Source organism: Tamandua tetradactyla, chromosome 18 (assembly GCF_023851605.1).
Source record: "Tamandua tetradactyla isolate mTamTet1 chromosome 18, mTamTet1.pri, whole genome shotgun sequence".
NCBI classification, from domain to species: Eukaryota; Metazoa; Chordata; class Mammalia; order Pilosa; family Myrmecophagidae; genus Tamandua; species Tamandua tetradactyla.
This window is the reverse complement of record NC_135344.1, coordinates 68,491,640-68,506,935: the sequence shown is the minus strand read 5'-3', so window position 1 is coordinate 68,506,935 and position 15,296 is coordinate 68,491,640. Positions and strand designations below refer to the sequence as shown.

Below are 15,296 nucleotides of genomic sequence, written 5' to 3'. Positions count from 1 at the left end.
CTGTAGAATATTCCAAGACTTCATCCCTTTTTTATGACTAATATTCCGCTGTATGTATATACCACAATTTATTTATCCATTCACCTGTTAATGGACATTTGGGCTGTTCCACATTTTGACTATTGTGAATAGTGCTATGAACATGCATGCATGTGTACTTGTTTGAATACCTGTTTTCAGTTCTTTTGGGAATATGCCTGGGAATAGAATTGTTGGGTTATATGGTAGTTCTGTTCAACTTTTTGAGGAACTGCCAAACTTTTCCACAGCAGCTATACAATGTCACATTCCCATAAGCAATGCTTGAGTGTTTCAGTTTCTCTTATCTTCATCTGTACTGTTATTTTTCTTTTTTTTTATAGCCATTCTAGCGAATGTGTATTGGTACCTCATTGTGGTTTGGATTTGCATTTCCTAATGACTAAAGATGTTAATCACCTCTACACGGGCTTCTTGATCAATTTCTTTGGAGGAATATCCATTCAGATATTTTGCCCATTTTTAAATTGAGTTGTTTTGCCTTTTTTGTTGTTGAGTTACAACAAAAACTTTTCTTTATAAAACTTGTTCTTTATATATTCTGGATACTAGACCCTTTCTGGATATATGACTTGCAAATGTTTTCTCTCATTCTGTAAGTTGTCTTTTCACTTTTTTGGTATTGTCCTTTGATGCAGAAAGGTTTTTGATTTTAATGCTCTAATTTATTTGTTTTATTTTCTTTTGTTGCTTGTGCTTTTGTTGTTGTGTTTAGGAATCCACTAGCAAAATCCAGGGTCACAAAAGATTTATTCCATGTCTTCATCTGGAGTTTTTGGTTCTATCTGTTATATTGAGGTCATTGATCAATTTTGAGCTAATTTTTTTTTTAATATGGTGCAAGGCGGGGGTCCAGTTTCATTCTTTTGCATGTGAATACCCAGTTTTCCCAGCACCATTTATTGAAGAGACTATTTTTCTCCATTAATATTCGTACCCTTGTTGAAAATCAATAGGCCATAAATGAGTGGGTTTGTTTCTGGGCTTTCAATTCTATTCCATTTGTCTAAATGTCTGTCTGTCCTTATGCCAGTACCACACTTTTTTGATTACTGTAATATTGTAGTTAAGTTTTGAAATTGGAAAATATGAGTCCTCCAACATTGTTTTTCTTTTGTTTTGCTTATGCAGGTCTTTCAGTGAATTTGAAGATTGGCTTTGCTATTTCTGAAAAAAGTGCTGTTGGAATTTTGATGGAGAGTGCATTATTTGATAGATCTTTTTGGGTAGGTAGTATTGCCATCTTAAAAATATTTAATGTTCCAGTCCATAAAAATGGGATGTCTCTCCATTATTTGGATTGTTTTTAATTTCTTTTAGTGATGGTTTATAGTTTTTGGTATCTTTCACTCCTTTGTTAAATTTATCTCCAGGTATTTTATTTTCTTGGATGTTACTGTGAATGGAATTGTTTCCTTAATATTCTTTTCAGATTAGTCATTGCTGGTGTCTAGATACACAACTGAATTTTTGCATGTTAATTTTGTACACTGCAACTTTGCTAAATTCACTTATTGGCTTGAGTAGTTTTTTGTGAATTTTTGGGTATTTTTTATATATAGGATCATATCATCTGTACATAGAGATAATTTGCTTCTTCGTTTCCAATTTAAATGTCTTTTATTTCTTTTTCTTGCCTAATTTTGCTGGCTAAAATGTCTAGTATATTGTTGAATAGAAGTGGCAAAAGCAGGCACCCTTGCCTTGCTTTCAGTCTTTGAGTGAAAATTTTCAGTCTTTTACCATTGAATATGACATTAGCTGTACATTTTTTCATATATGCCCGTAATCAGGTTGAAGAAATTCCCTTCTAATCCTGGTTATTGAGTGTTTTTATCATGAAAGCGTATTGAATTTTGCCAAGTGCTTTTTCTGCATCAATTGAGATAATCATTTGGGTTTATTTTCTTCATTCTAAAAACAAGATATATGATTAGTTTTTGAAGGTTGAACCAAAACTAATTCCCAGAACTAATCCCACTTGGGGTATAATCCTTTAATACTCTGCTGGATTCAGTTTGCTAGTATATTGTTGAGGATTTTGGCATCTATAGTCATAAGGAATTTAGTCTGTAGTTTTCTTTTCTTATGGTGTCTTTGTTTGGCTTTAGTTTCAGGATAGTACTGGCTTCATAGAATGAATTAGGAAGTATTCCATCCTTCTCTGTTTTATTGTTGTTGTCTGTTTTTGGAAGATTTGAGAAGGATTGGTGTTAATTCTTCTTGGAATTTTTAGTAGAATTTGCCAATGAAGCCATCTGGGCCTGGGCTTTTACTTTTTTGGGGAGGTTTTTTTAATCTCTTTACTTGAAGTAGGTCTTTCCATATTTCCTGTTTCTTCTTGATTCCCTTTAGGTTGGTAGTGATGCCCCCACTTTCATTTCTGATTTTAATTATTTGCATGTGCTGTTTTTCTCTTTGTCAGTCTAGCTAAAGTTTATAATTTTGTTTTATAAAATCATGTTTGTCATTTGTTGTGTAATAGCACCAACTTTTGGTTGTTGATACTCTTAATTGTTTTCTAGTCACTATTTTGTTTATCTTCATGCTAATCTTTATTATTTCTTATGCCATTTTGGGTTTAATTTGTTCTTTTTCTAATTCCTTAAGGAGTATAAAGTTAGGTTATTGACTTGAGACCTTTCTCTTTTTTAATGTAGATGTTTCCTGCTGTCAGTTTCCCTTAGGGCACTGCTTTCACTGCATCCCATAAGTTTCGGTAGGATATATCTCTTTTAATAAATTTAACATTCTCTACTATATCCTGTCACTGTCCAAGGCAGTTGTATATTTTCGTTCAGTGAATTTTCTGTTAAGCCCTTAATAACATCTTGAAGTGGTGGTAAAACTTAAAAATACAAAAACTCATGGTCCTGGCACTTAAATGGTATGTTATGTATTATAAAAATTTTTTTTTGGTTGGGAATCCTTTATAAATATTTATAAATGAATAGAAGAGGAATATATAGGAATTTGATCAAATTTTATGATCATTTATATAAATATAAGGATGGTCTAATAAAGGCAGGCATTTCTGAGAAATCATCTGGATACTGTTTTTTATTTGACCCAATTCTTTTAGAAAACAAGTTAGATCAGGATGATTTCAAAATAGCTTCTTCTTTTAGGCAAATAACCAGGCCCCTATCGCTGAGGAATTATCATTATATATTTGAATCTGCTAAAAGCAATATGACAAAGAATGGAGCAACTATAAAATAAATGTTTTTGTTGTTGTTCAGGATGTACCCTTTATCAGTTGCTTAGTTTCTTAGAGGGATCATTTACAGTGACTCAAATTGTAATCAAGAAGCAAGATATTCCTTGATGTCACATTAAAAAGACTTGTGAGACTCACAAACTGCAGGGAATTGATACATGGATAACCTATAAGACTGAGATAGCATTTTTAAATGGGTACATTTTTCTTGCTGATATCCTTGGGGGACAGTTCTTCTGTCTCGTGGAATGTGCTTTGATATGGGTTCCATACTAAGGTAATGGCTCTTTTTGATAGCTTGTCAGCATCGCTGATTTCCAACTGTATCCACCAGTCTTTATAGATTTTTTTAGGGCATCGAATGAATAAAATACTGTGCCAGAGAATTCCTCAAAAGCCAGTTGTAGGTTTCAAATATTTATAGCATATTTAAATGAGTTTTGGTATTTTAGGTGGTAAGGATAAAATAAAGATGATAGAGGAAGAGAATGGAAGATAGAATGGGAGAAATTTTTGTGAATCAAGACTGGAAGTCATGCTCTTCATTTCTACTCACATTCTTTTAGTAATCAGTCAGTGGCACCTAACTGCAGGGTTGATGGGATATGTAAGCTGTCTGTGTGCTAAGAAGTAAGAAGAATTGGGTTAGCTGGATGTAGTAGTATCTTCCATAACTTCTTTTCCCATTCAAATTAAAAACCCCTTCATCTTTGAGTTTTCCTTCTTTCTTAGCTATTAAATTCTATAAATAAATCCTGTTTCTCAAATCTATATCCCCCTTTCTGTTTTTTTACTGCCACTATCCTAGTCCTGATCCTAATGGTTTCTTCTGCAAAAGAACAGTATTCAAAATGACCCTCTTGACTGTAGTAACTATAATCCATTCTTTATTTTCCCAACCTTGATCTTCTATAATGCCCAAATAATTTATCACTCTAATGCTTAATTATCACTCTGTTGCTTAAACATGCCTCAGTAGCCTCACTATAAATTCAAAACTCTGTAGTAAGGTACAGAGGCCTTCAACTTCTGGTGCCATATCTCATTCTCTGCCTGGTAAATATCTATTCACTGATGCTTCTGTGAGGCTTTTTTCTGTAGTCCCTACTTCCTACCGTCAGTGTTGCTTCATACGTTGAAAATAATATATAACAGATTTTTCACTAGAGTATTAGCTCTACAAGGTCTTGTTCACTGCTAGGGCCTAGAAATCTTGGCCCTTAATAAGCACTCAATATGCATTGGAAAAATTGATTGTAGTTTTTAGTGTACATAACTGTCATATTGAATTATATATAAATTAAATATGAAGATCATGCCTACTAATTTATGAATTCCCTGTGCCTGCTGCATGCTACAGATTTTTAAAAATTGTTGCTTGATTAATTAAAATGAATCTTAGAACACATGAGCTCAAAAAGTGAGGATGATTGGCTTAAGATACAGCAAGATGGTTCTGAGGAAAGAAAGGGTTAGATATACACATGGAAATGACATCATTTATTTATGAAAACACTATTTATGAGTGCCAGTATTGTCCTAGGCACTAGGGACACACAGATGAGTGAAAACAGACATGCTGCTGCTATAGCATGAGGCTCATGATCCACACTTTAAAACAAACTGGGGCAAGCATACTGAAAGATTGTTAGCATTAAGAAAGCATATGACAAGAGATCCCAACTTATTCTATAGAGTCTGAGAGGAGGTACTTGTGGAAAGGGTGCTTAAGTTGAAACCTGAAGGACATGAAAGCATTAACCGAGCAGAAGGGAGGATATGGTTGATTTTGACAAAGGCAGTAGGCTAAGTCCCTGTAAAAGCAAATGTGATATAATGGACCAGTATGTCTAGGGCACAGAGAGTGAGCAGGAGTGCAAGATAAGGCTGGAAAAACAGGCAGGGGCGCTAAATAGTGTACAGCCTTGTAGACCAGGCTACAAATTTTGTGTAAGAGCAATAGAAAGCCAATGAAATTATTTTTTTAACTTTTTTTTTATTGTATAACATAACATATATACAAAGCAAAGGAAGGAAAAAGCAATACTTTTCAAAGCACTCTTCAACAAGTAGTTACAGGACAGATCTTAGAGTTTTTCATGGACTACCATACCATCATCTCAGATTTTTCCTTTTAGCTGCTTCAGAACATTGGAGGCTAGAAGGAATAAATATTTTTTTTATCATCACAATAGACTTTTTTTTCTTTTGTGAAAAATAATGTGTATACAAAAAGCAATAAGTTTCAAAGGGCATCACAACAATTAGTTGTAGGTCAGATTTCAGTGTTTGATATGGTTACGATTTCACAGTTTTAGGTTTTTATTTCTAGCTGCTCGAAAATATTGGAGACTAAAAGAAATACCAATATAATGATTCAGCACACATACTCATTTGTTTAACCCTACCTTCTCTATATAACTCCACCATCACCTTTGATCTTTCTCCCACTCTTTAGGGGTATTTGGGCTATGCCCATTCTAACTTTATCATGTTGGAAGGGACTGTCAGTAATATCGGGTAGGAAGATGGATCTAGCTGATGTCCTGGAGAGGCTGGCCCTCTAGGTTTCGGGACATCTGGAGGTTGTAGGTGGAAGGTTACCCTAGTGCATGGAAACTTTGTAGAAAAGTGTTCTTTAGGACTGGCTTGAATGGTTTTGGTTGGGGTTTGACAAGTTATGATAGGTAGCAATGTCTAACTGAAGCTTCCTTAAGCAAACTTGTGACCTCCAATGTAGCCTCTCGACTCTATTTGAACTCTCTCAGCCACTGATACCTTATTTGTTAGACTTCTTTCCCCCCTTTTTGGTTAGGATGGCATTGTTGGTCCCATGGTGTCAGAGCCAGACTCATCCCTGGGAGTCATCTCTCACACCGCCAGGGGAGACTTTCACCCCTGGATGTCATGTCCCACATAGTGGGGAGGGCATTTATTTCACTTGCAGAGTTGGGTTTAGAGAGAGAAAGGCCACATCTGAGCAATAGAAGGTGAATCTTAGGCATACCTCTAGGTAGGCTAAGCTTCTCTGCTACATACATAAGCTTCAGAAGAGCAAGCCTCAAGATCAAGGGCTTGGCCTATTGATTTGGGTATTCCTAATGTTTGGCACAGTATCCGTGGTTTCCTTGGTGGTAAAGTGTAACAGTTCCATAATATTTCTCCCATCCCTCAAGGGGCTTTGCCAATACTTTTGATTATCTGCTTAACATACTCAGGAATATATCTAGGCATTACATTAAGCTACACAGGATTAAGGGTTCTCATTCTTATTCTGGCCTCCTTGTGTTTGGATTGTTTAAATGATCTATTCAGATAGGTTCAATCTTATTTTGTGCTACAGAAAATTTAGGTGCTGAACCCACTGAAATTTTAATTAAATTGGGAGGGGATGTGTGATAAATTATTTGCTTTGAAAAAAATCATTCTGGCTTCTGTGAGGACTGGTTGAAGTAGATGTGTGGAGACCAGTTAACAGGCTATTGCAATTGTCCAAGCAAGGGATGACTGTGACTTGGATTATCAGAGTATCAGGGGGAATAGAGAGAAGTGGATGGCTTTGGGATTTCTATAGGAGATCAAATGGACAAGTTGTCATGAATTGGTTATAGTAAAGGAAAAGCTTGGTTTTTATTTAATGAGATAGGGAGCATTGGAAGAGGATCATAGTTTCTTCTTGGATATGTTCAGCTTGTCATTACCAGTAATTGTGCCCCTTTTTAGTCTAATGCCAACCATACCCTCTTACCACTAGTTTTCAGCTCAGTTCTCTCATACCCCAGACCAACATTGCTTTTTCCATCAGCACCTATAATCCATTAATCCCTCACCACTTCACTGCATCTCTTCTTGTGATCTCATTGCTTGCTTTATTTGACTTATATTCTCTCCATAACATCATAATAAGTATGTCCGTACGCACGTCCTTGGCTCCCTTGGCCTTTTCTTGCTTCATTCTGTCTTCTTGGAAACACAAAGTCCTCCTTAAATTCAAATATCGACCTGATCCTTGTCTGCCTTCACACTGAACAAACAAACAAACGAACACATACACACAAAAAATCATGCTGAATGGGCTCATTTTACATGATCACTAACCTCCAATGGGCCCATAATACTGCTTGGAAATTGCAGTGGCTTTCAGTAGTAGTCACTCTCCAATTCTCCTCGATCATTGATTTCTACAAATCTCACCTCGAATTATTTTTTCCCAGTCCTACTCTAAGCTTATGAGCTTGCATTGTATTACTTTGGAAAAAAAAAGAAGCAATTAGAAGAGAACTTCTACAAACTACCACTACCACATCTGCTCACCTGCCAATATCTATATCTATGTATTTTGCCTTTTCCTTTATTACTATAGATTAACTAACCTTGCTCCTAACAAAAGCTAGCCTCTTCACTTGTAATCTCATTTCGTCTTAGTGTGGAATTACTTGAGGGCTGTACTCACCAGCTTTTCTCCTCTTTCCTGCATCGTCACTCTTCTCCACCGAAATCTTCTCTTGAACTCACTTTTCTCTCTGGCTAATACCCCTTTTCTTCTTTCCCTTCGCACTGAAACTCCTCAAAAGAGTTGTTTGTATTCATTATCCCCCCCCCCTTTTTTTTTTATCTCTTCCAATTCTTTCTGGTACCAATTCAATGAGACTTTCGGATCCATCACTTTACTCATCCTGAATGTATCTAGGGCACTGTGACATCCATGCCATTTTTCAGTTCTCACCTTGTTTGACCTATTGGCAGCATTTGACATAGGCAATCACTGTTTCCCCTTTGAAACTCTTCCTTGTCTTGGTTTTCAAGCATAACACTAATCTGTTTTTACTCTACCTTCTCTGGATGCTCTTTTCAGTCTCCTTTGCTGGTTCCTCCATATTTCCCTGACTTCTAAATATTAAGAACTCAGATTTAAGTTCTTGGTCCTCTTCTCTGACTTACTTCCTGAGTGATACCAAAAGTGCTATATATAGAACTGAAGACTACTCAGCTGTTGTCTCTACCATGGACTGGTCCCTGAACTCTAGACTCATAAGTATAGATGTCCACTTGAGACCTCCATTTGGATGTCAAATAGGTGTCTCAAAATTAACATGTTCCAAAGTAAATTTCTGAAAAATACATGTTTTTATGTTTTTGTTGCTCTCCCCCCAACTGGAATATATAAGCTCTATGAGGACACGAGTTTTGTCTGTTTTGTTCACTGCTGCATCATTAGTTCTTAGAACAATACTTGACCCATAATAGGTCTCAATATTTGTTGAATGAGTGAATTTATTAATTCAAGTACACATACTAAGTAGGTAGCTAGATTTATGAGTCTGGAATTCAGAGAAGAGGTCTCCACTGGCTAAATAAATTTGGGACTCATTGGCATATAGATAGGGTGACCATATATTCATGTTGGCCTCGAACAGTCTGAACATAATTGCTAATAGGCCTCCCCCAGCTTTGACCTTGCAAGTGTTCTGGTTTGAATGATAAATTGAATTGCTCCTCTAAAAATACATGATAATTGAAATTTAGGACTGGATGAGATTGCCTAGAGAAAGTATGTAAAGTGAAAACAGAAGAGGATCTAGGAACAGCCCTTAGGTTCTCCACCTTTTAAAGGCTGGTACAAGAAACACAATCTGAAAATAGGATTGAGAAGAAGCCAGAGAAGCAGAAAACAAGAAAGTGTCACAAAAACTAAGAAAAAGAGTGGTCCAAAAAGGGAAAAAGGCTGGTGAATGGAGTTAAGTGTATTAAGAAATAAGATAAGGACTGAAAATTATCCCTATTTTAAGGATAGCCCTTTTGGTGGAGTATTGAGGGCAGAAGCCAAATTGATGAAATAGTGGGAGGAGAAATGAAAACAGAAAGTTATAGAAAAGTCAGCAATTTTGGTTTTGACTCTAAGAGAGAAAGGTCAAAATCTGGATTACCCATTTAACAGATCAAGTATGTGCCTAAGGCCCTAACAAAGCAGCAACACCCAGACAAAACAAAATAAAACAAAAACATTGTTTCATTTTTTTAAAGAATTTAGTATTTAACAGTCCAAAAATGAGAAACTAAAGGAGTCATCTTCAAAACTCATAATTTTATTAGACTGTCTGCCAGTAATTGTAATGTTTGGGTTACATATGGGAAAGGAAATCTCAATATGTAGGTCTTCTGAAAGATCTAATCTAGACCTGTATATTGTTATAGCTGGAAGTGGGTGTGGTATTGGGAGAGAGAATTTTCTGTTTTTTGCTTGGAAGAGTTTGTTTAAATGTTGATGGAAAGGATCCAGATGAAAGAGGCCAGCTGAATAAATAAGAGAGGAAAGAGATTAATGATCGTGGTGTTTTATTGAGAAGGTAGGAGGGTACTGGATCTGAGGGCAGATGGAAACATTGGCATTAGATAGGTGAAGGGATACCTCTCCTACTGTAACTGAAAGAATATGTATATATTGATGGGTTTGGGAGGATTGGATTTGGGAAGGAAAGGGCTTTGCTATCAGAGGCCTTGGATTTCTTAAGAAAGTAGGGACAAGATCATCTGAGAGTGAGGGAGGTGTCTGGGAGATGTAAGAAAGTCACTGAATAAAGAAACAATGTTCTTTTCAGGTTTTTCATGAAAAACCTCTTTTCAGGTCATCATAAATCATTGGTAGACATTTCTTTACTACGTAGGTAGTCACAAGATTTAATTATCTCTTTCTTTGAGTACAGAAATTGATAGGTTTCTCGACCTGGAGGGAGGAGAAGAGACCAAAACTCCATTAAAAGAGCTCTAGTGTGAGGCTGAGCACAGGTGGGTTGATGCTTAAGACAACGATAGCCCTGAGCAGGAGAAGATGTCCAGCTTATATAAGATGGATGGCAGGGGTAGGGAAAGGGAGGTGGATTTTCATTGTCTAGCTTGGGAGCAAGAAATTGGTAGACTATGCTTGGACTTATTACAAGCTTGTAGCTGCTGGGGCTGTAACTGCTGGAGAGTGGATGCAAGGACAGTCATGAAACTGCTGCATGAGGGGGGCAGGTTTGATTTTGCAAGGGGCTTCCTGGAAGTTATGGGGAAGGGAGAGTTTCTTGGAATGTTTGCTAAGGGTCAGTTACTTCATGGGATGACAGAGGGGAGCTAGCCTAACAGAAATCACAGAGGGATAAGTATTTAATGGTAGCATTATTCTTAAGTGGCCAAATATCTGCTGCTTTTTTTTGTTTGTTTTTACTGTATAATGAGTCAACACATGCATGTGGGGAAATGGTAGGGATAGTTCAGGGAAAAACACTCTGGAAGACAGTCTAATATTTTGTTCTTCCAGGACAGTGAACTTGAGTTAGATTAAGGTCTTCCTCAGAGATAAATTTCTCACTGTACTGGGTAGGAGTCAACAGACCTGAGCCATAGTTCTGGTTCTACCTCTATTTAGGTTTCTCTCTCTGGGTTTCAGTTTACTTATCAAGAAGATGTGAATAGATGATCTTTATTTTATTTCCACTACTATATTCCATGAGTCTGTAGAATTCTCTCCCCATCTTGGCTTCCAAGTGAGAGGGGTTTAAATTATGGATTTCTTTTTGGAGTTGAAAATGTTCTTGCAAACATCTGTATCTGAATTCGTGTTCCAAGATATAGGGTTTCAAGGAGGTCTAATACAATTTACGTTTTAAATGAATTAAGGAATAAGGCAAGGGAATCAGGCAGACATAGATTAAAATATCTTATTTATTACTGGTAAATATGATATTGTAGAATGTGGCTTTGAGTTTTAGAATAATGGGCTTATAATGCTGAATTCCAGAATGAGGCAGACTTGCCCACCAGAGTCATAGACAGTACAAAAAACTGCAGGTCTTAACAGATTGTCCCTGGGAAAATTATCACCTAGTGAAGCAGAGCAGAGCAGAGCAGAGCACAGGCTTTTTGCAGGCAGCCAGTTTCCTAAATCAAGAAGAGACAAAGAGGTAGAATCACCAATTTCAGATTCTCTTCCAAACTTATGAAGCAAATAAGTTACTCCTCCTCGGGAGAAATAAGGAAGGGGTAGAGAAAGAGGCCAGGGGTATTAAAATATTACATTGGCTTTCTCAATTTCCTTTGCTGGTTTCTCTTCATCTTCTTAATTTTTAAACTTTGGAATGCTTCAGAGTTCAGTCATTAGAACTTTTATCCACCTCATTCTCTTCCCATTTGCTCTCATCCATTCTCACAGTTCTATATGCTGATGATTTACAAATTCATGTCTAGACTGAAATGCTTCTTTGAACTCCAGAACCTCATCCTCTTTCGTCATTGTTCAAATATCCCCTTCTCAATGTAGCTTTCCTTGACAATCCTGTATATCCTATATAAAATACCCTGCATTTTCTATCCCTTTATTCTGCATTATTTTTTCCATTGTGCTCATCACTACCTGACTTAACATATGTTTACTATTTTTTTTGTTTGTTTCCATAGACAATGTCTGAATAATGAAACTTTCATGAGGGAAGGGTATAGAATGTGCCTGGCAAATAGTAGTCACTCAATAAATGTTTTTAATTGAATAAATTAGTAAATGAATGTTATTGTGTTCCTCCCACTTAGAAGGAAACATCAAGAGTGGGGAAGAAACAGCTCTTCTCCCCAATTTAAACCAATAGGATCTAGAGATATAGGATGGTGACTGGAGCCCTATATGAACTAGGCATTAGGGTGGGGAGAGACTGGTTCCTTAGGGGAAGACATCTGAGACTAAAGATTCCAGGGGTAAGATTGCAATTGAAAACAGGCAGTCAGTCCATAAGTGTTGCCGCTGGGAACCCAATACAAGGCAATGAAGCACCTAGGGTTCTCTCGTCACCAAGTTAGAAAAGTACCAGTTAAACATTTTGGGGAGTTTTATGTTTTCTCCTTTTCCATTTAAAGGCAAAAGAGAGGAAGGATGGAGCTACCCATACGCACATCCCCACCTAAATTTACCAATCTAATAAGTCATCCCTTCCCACTGTGAAGCCTCTGCTTTGGAGACAGTGGGTTATTTCACCAATTATTGCACTTATTTTACTAGACTCATTATTTTTTTAAGTTAGGTTTCCTCCCCTAGAGGGTGGAAATATTATTACTAATATTTATTATTTTACCACAATAATGGCTTGGGAAAAAAAAGAAAGTATGGGGGTGAGGGTTGGGTCCTGAGTGGAGGTGTTTAAACAGAGACAGAGTATGACTACATTGAGAACTGAAGCCTCAGAAGTGGAGTAAGACTAGATAAATGGCCTATCAAAGTATTTGGCTCTTATCATGCTAGAAGAAAACAGGCCTTTCATTTTCCTATCATGTATCCTATTATTAAATGGATCATTTATATTAAATTTTAAAGAGATAAAAATCCTAATAACATTATTAGTGTATGAAAATAAAATCAACAGAATAATACTCCAAGAGTAGTAAAACTTGGAGATAATATTGTTAAATATAAACTTTATGGATGATAAAAAATAAAAAATTTATTATATTGCCTTGATTTTATTGGGAATAAAGTTAAATCCTTTGACTAAAATGTATAAAAGATCCCCACAATATTTACTACTCTTTTCAAGCTTAATTGGAAGTATATTGTCTTCTGGCTAGGTGGCAGTGGTGTGTTGGTCAGAGAAAATGAAGAGAGGATGGGAGAATGGAGGGCAGAGATGGGGCTCAAAAGAGAGTTTTCTCTTCTGTTCTTGACATGTTGCACAGGCTTTTACTGGATCGTACTACCCCTTATTTCAGCAGGCTGAAAAATAATCAGAGGAGTTCTGGAACCATTTTCAAGCATACTTTCTTTCTACTACCATCTTGTCCTTTGTCTAGTTTGGCAGTCTATGGAAATCCATCTAGGTTCCTTCCTTGTTTAACATTTAGAACTCAGAGGTTGAAGAAGATAGAAGTAATTTCCTTCTTTTAAAAATGCGAATATATGTAATACCTTGCTACTCAGAATATAGTCTAGGGACCTGTAGTATCTGCAGCCTTGGCATCACTTGGGCAGCTTATTAGAAATACAAAATCTCATGCCCTAAACCCTGACCTACTCAGAATCTGCATGTTAACAAGATCCCCATGGGCTTGTTAAACAAACATATGTACATTGTTTAAGAAGCACTGGTCTAACTTTTGTTTGCATTCTCATAAGGTATCACATAGCCAGTGATTTCCTGGAATAGGATTAATTGGGACTGGATTCTCTCTTAATCCATTATCACATATAGTCCTTACCACAAACTTTCGAGATACCTTAATCCTCTTGTAGATGAGACAGGAGAGGTTAAGTAACTTATCCAAGGTCATATAGTTAGTAAATGGTGAAGACATTGTACCTGGGTCTGACTGATTCCCAAGCCTTTTTTTCTGTTCCTACACAAACTCCTTTTCTTGAATTTAATCATGTGTAATTATTTATGCATGAGGAATAAAAAGCCCATTAAAAAATAAGGGTTGTGAAAGAGAGTCATTTTGAGGATTTTAAAAGAAAGAAGTCTTTTAGTCATTCAAAGATCATTTCAAATAGCACTTCACACTTCCACTAGTGATGAAGCAAAGAAGACAGAGAGAAACATCAGTGGTTCCTGATTTTTGGTGTAACTTAGGGAAGTGAAGGGACTGCATTCAGTTATACACACATTTCTTTCTGCCCATTAGCTAACTTGCATCTTGTTGCTGCTGAGGCAGGCCCATCTGTTCAAACCTATGTTGAACCAGGTCCTAAGAGCACCTAAGATCGTTTTATGTTGAGGCTGCCCATATGCCTCCATGCAAACTCTATTTCAAGAGCTGTGCATCTCTGCATTTTCAATCAATCAGATTGCTTTGAACAAAGCCAGTGCCAAAAAGGCAATTTGTCACTTTGTATTTCCCAAAAGAATATAAACCTTATGGCTACCAACCAAATTATTAAGAAACATTGCATTTTCAGTAGAGCTATATTTTCCAGGGAGAGATGCAAGTGAAGAAACTTCATAAAACACTGGAGATGTCCCTGATCACACTATGTTCTTGGAAAACTCTATCCAACTGCAAAAATATGGGAAAAACCCAAAGCAACTGATATCTCAGGAGGGCAGCGCTAATGTTTCTTGATTAGTCTTTCAGGTTTTTTCTCACATTTGGATGGACTCTGATGGTTCATTCTTGTGAAGGGTGTGTGAATTTGTCTCTGGAGGAGATCTGCTCACCGAGGTCTCCTTCCTCTGCACTTGCTTTCGCTTCAGAGATGACCTTGAGGGCCTCCAAAGCTTAGGAGCTTTCAGAGCCAGACTGGCTTCCCCTGAGCCAGGCCTGACAGCGGTGCAGCCCTCCATAGCCACGTCGTCTTCCCTCCTGCTCTCTTTCTGACATGGGCGGGAAAGGAGTCATGCACCCCAAGGACCGATTAACGTGGCTGCTCACCCCTCTGTTCAGAGTTAGCCCAACTCCGAGAACATAGAGTTGGCCCCAAGAGTAAAGCTCCTGGAGTTTAAAAAGAAAAGAAAAAAAGGGCAAGCATCTTAAATGTCAGTCCAATATCCACTGGGGCGAATGACAGCGGGTAATTAGAAGCAATTAGCTGTCCCCCTGCCGGGATGCCGGGTAATTACCTTTTGCTTTCTTACTCTCTCTTCCTCTTCCATCCTTCCTCCTCCTGTGGGTCCCTAAACAGCAATGTATGCTTAACTGGCACAGGAATGAGGGATGAACGGAGCAGAGATGGGTCTCCTCCTCCCGCCGCCGCGGTGGCCGCCGAGGAGCAGTGCATTGTGGAGGAAGAGCAAGCAGCCGCCGCTGTAGCTGCAGCTCCGAGACCGCGCGGCGCGGGGAGCTGTCCGAGGTGCTGACTGTCCCGACCTGCTGCTCACACGCGCCCTGCGCCCACCTGCACTGGACCGCTCCAAATCCTGGTCTTCCTATCCTCCTTCTGTCCGTCTGTGTTTCTCAACCTAGGGGCGTAGCGGCTGGAGGAAATCATGGTGTTCGCTCCAGGTACAGCGCACCTTGCTTTTTCACCAGGTGTCCAGACTAGGAGCTGGGTAGACAAGGGAAAGCATAGGGAGAAAAGGCC

General features: G+C 37.7%; 1 protein-coding gene across 6 annotated transcripts in view; it reads left to right on the top strand.

The window, feature by feature from the left end:
* The window catches only part of AKAIN1 (A-kinase anchor inhibitor 1), a 97,049-nt gene that overhangs the window by 19,481 nt on the left and 62,272 nt on the right, over positions 1–15,296 (top strand). For 4 of the 6 annotated variants that reach the window (XR_013165271.1, XR_013165272.1, XR_013165270.1 and 1 more), the window contains exon 2: positions 1,171–1,265. The exons of the other annotated variants lie outside the window; for them this stretch is intronic. The gene's annotated coding sequence lies outside the window, so the exon portion shown is untranslated. The remainder of the gene's footprint in view (positions 1–1,170; positions 1,266–15,296) is intronic. 6 annotated transcript variants of the gene reach the window in all.